The sequence below is a fragment of the Ricinus communis genome, chromosome 3 (assembly GCF_019578655.1).
Source record: "Ricinus communis isolate WT05 ecotype wild-type chromosome 3, ASM1957865v1, whole genome shotgun sequence".
NCBI classification, from domain to species: domain Eukaryota; kingdom Viridiplantae; phylum Streptophyta; class Magnoliopsida; order Malpighiales; family Euphorbiaceae; genus Ricinus; species Ricinus communis.
The window spans coordinates 18,859,899-18,863,279 of NC_063258.1; the positions used below are offsets into that span (position 1 = coordinate 18,859,899).

General features: G+C 38.4%; 1 non-coding gene across 1 annotated transcript; it reads left to right on the forward strand.

Annotated features, from left to right (window-relative positions):
* The first annotated feature begins 276 nt into the window (after positions 1 to 276).
* LOC125369706 lies at positions 277 to 382 on the forward strand. The gene has a single exon (XR_007215382.1). It is a non-coding gene; the product is annotated as a small nucleolar RNA R71 (small nucleolar RNA).
* The last annotated feature ends 2,999 nt before the right edge of the window (positions 383 to 3,381 follow it).

The following is a 3,381-nucleotide window of genomic DNA, read 5'->3' on the forward strand; positions in this document are numbered from 1 at the left end:
ATGAACCAACATCTGGAGTTGGTCGATCTTCTTGGCTAGAAGCTCCACTTGAGCTGCCAAGGTTGCTGTAGAGTCCACTTGGTTGACCACTCCCTATCTTCTTGGTCGGCTCCTAGAGGATTGCCATTGATAGTTGTTCATGGCCATTTCCTCTATCAGGTTCTGAGCCTGCTCGGGCTTCTTACTGTTTAGGCCCCACCTGCTGCAGCATCCACCATTTGCCTCGTTGCAAGGTTCAACCCGCTGTAGAAGGTCTGAACCTGCATCCACACTGGCAATCCGTGATGTGGGAACATCTCAAAAGATCCTTAAACCTCTCCCATGCATCGTACATGCTTTCATCATCAAACTGCACAAAAGAAGATATGTCATTTCTAAGTTTAGCAGTTTTAGCGAGAGGAAAATACTTATATAAAAATTTTTCAAATAGCGCCCTCCGGGTAGTAATTGTTTGTTATGGAAGAGATTGCGGCCATCTCTTTGCTCATCCCTCAAGGAAAATGGAAACAATCTCGGTAGAATGGCATCATCGATTGTTCTATTTATCTTGAATGTGTCACAAATCTCCAAAAGTTAGAGATATGTGCATTGGGATCCCTCATTTGGGCAATCCTCCAAATTGCACGCTTTCTTTGGATCATCCGGATAACATTGGCCTTTATCTCAAAATTATTGGCCGCTCTGAAGACCGACTATACTCGTTTTCGTCCCATCTAAAGATGGTCGAGCAAACTCGTACATCCTCGTGATCGTCAACGGCACGGGGGTCATGGTTTTCATCGTGTCTAGTCTATCCATAGGTACCTCAACCTCAATCTCCTCCTCTTCTAATTGCAACCTCTTCCTTAAGAGTCCGAGGGATCGTTCTGGATCGGATAGAGGCTCTATAAGATTCGAGTTTGAGCTCCGGTCATAAACTACCGAGCTGAAAGTCCACACAACCACCAATCAACAAAAACAATATAATAATAAATAATAAATAATAAAAAAATTAAAAAAATTAAAAAAATAAATAAAAATAAATAAAGAATAAATGAATAAACAAATAATGACTAAATTAACACAAAACAATTCACTCTAGTTCACTAATTCTTGTGTTCCCGACAGCAGCGCCAAAAACTTGATGGGCTCTTTATGCAACCTACACCTAAGGCGTTGAACCTCTGAGTGCGGCCTAGCACTAGTGAGTATCAAGGTCGTATCCACGGAGATCGGGTGAACCTAGAGTTACTACTGTTGCTATGTTATCTAGTATGAAATAAGGTGTGGAAGTTCTAACGTACCAGCTAATGGTTATGAGTGCAAATAAGTAAATAAAGAACAACGGATAAACAAAAGACAATTATAAAGAGAGAAACAAACCCAAAAGGGAGCCTAAGTGATGGAATTCTAAAGATGGATTTTATGGATTGCCGATCTTGCTTACCCGTGCCTAAATTCTGAATTGAATCCGGTTCCTCTCGAGCTTACCGGATTCTAAACTGCACTAACCTAATGGAATCTCTTCCTATCGGATTACTATGATTAGCATTAAGTATGATTTAAAACTATTAAGAGTTATTAATTCTTAATCCGGCGAGTAAATCAACCTTATCTCTAAGTGTTAACTACCAGTCCTTACTATTCAATGTCCAGTTGTAACAAGCATTTCTCAATGTCAAGAAACAACCCAATAAACAATTAATTCAACGTCTCAAATTAACTGAATCAAACTTTTATTACTAAATAGCAAGAAGATTGCAAGAATGACAATTATAAAACTAACAATTAAGCATAATCCATTAACAAAGGTGAACCCCAATGGGTTCAAAAGATCTAGCTACTCATGTTCATGGTTAAAGCAATTAGGGAACAAAATAAGGAAAAGAAAATTAAAGGCATGTACACCTTTCTTTTTCAAGCTGAATGAGAAACCCTAAATTTGCAAATTCAAAATCTCAAACCCTAGTTGCCTCTTGAATGCTCCCAAAGTTTGTCTTGATCTTTAATTCGATGTTGGAACAAGTGAAATCCCTCCTTCAATTGATGAAATTGATCTCTCAAGGTCTACAATTGAGGTATAGGAAATAATTGATTAAGTGTGTGTCTTGGAATTGAGTCCAAAATTCGTCCCCCCTCCAAAAGAACTCAAAATTGCCTATATAGTTGATTCAGCATGGCTGGAGTCCAGTATGATGATTGACACAGTAGGGTCAAGATCGGCGATCTTGAATCTGGGCTGTCTGTCTTGACTCCTTCCAAGCCGTGCCTAAGCCGGTGCTGAGCCACCACTTGCCGTGGTGGCTACGGAAGTCGTGCTGAAATGGCACAATTGGGGATAGCCTCTTAGTAATTCAGCACGGCCGGAGTCCAGGGGTGCTCAACCCTCGGGGTGCTAGTTCTCACCCAATTTGATGGATTTTGGTCCGTAATCACACGTATTTCCCTCGATTATTGATGGTGTCCTTCGAAAATGACCTAAAACGAGAAAGGAAACAAAAGACAGGTGATTCTAGCATAAAACGGGATAATCATGCATAAAAATGTAAACAATCGGGCATGAAAACATGTGTAGTATGATGCTTATCAGTATGATTATATTATGATTTGTATTTATGTTCAGGGTTTGATATACTAATTCGAATAATTACTATTTTTTGTGAAGACTGCAATAGTCTCTAGATTATTTGATTTTAACTCACTCTTGAGACTGATAGTCTTAATTTACTTTTTTTCAGATTCGTGACTATTAGTCTTCCCATGACTCTTAATCAGTTACCCGATTCCTTCATCATCGGATGGTGTATTCGATTTGGTATATTAATTTGTAAAATCTTAGATTCTCCATAGTAGTAATAGTAGATGTATCAGTTGCAAATTTTATGAGTTTCGGGTGTCGTCAAATTCTTCTGGCAGATCGAATTAGTTATGTAAAATCTAATTGTTAAGATAATTATGGCATCAGAAAAATGAGATTGAGATTTATTTAAGTCAGTGAGTATTAGGATTACTACGGGATTCGGTGGCCTTACGCCTACCCATTCCCTAGTGCCGGTCACGGGCCCACAGATGGGGTCGTGACAGGGTAAACTTTTTAATATGAGAAAATAACCCCATAATTCAAGGATATCTATCAATCGGAGAAAATAACCCCGTGATTTTGGTGTATTTGTTAGTATGAGAAAACAACCCCTTGAATGGGTTAATTTTATAAACAATCCCGTAAAAGTGGTATATTTGTCGATATAAGAAAATAACCCCTTAAAACTTATATATTAATGAATCTTAAAAAATAACCCCGTAAAAGTAGTGTAATTGCGAGTCTGAGAAAACAACATCGTAGAAGGGGTGAATTTTAAATATGAGAAAACAACCCCGTAACAGGGGTATATTTATAAATAT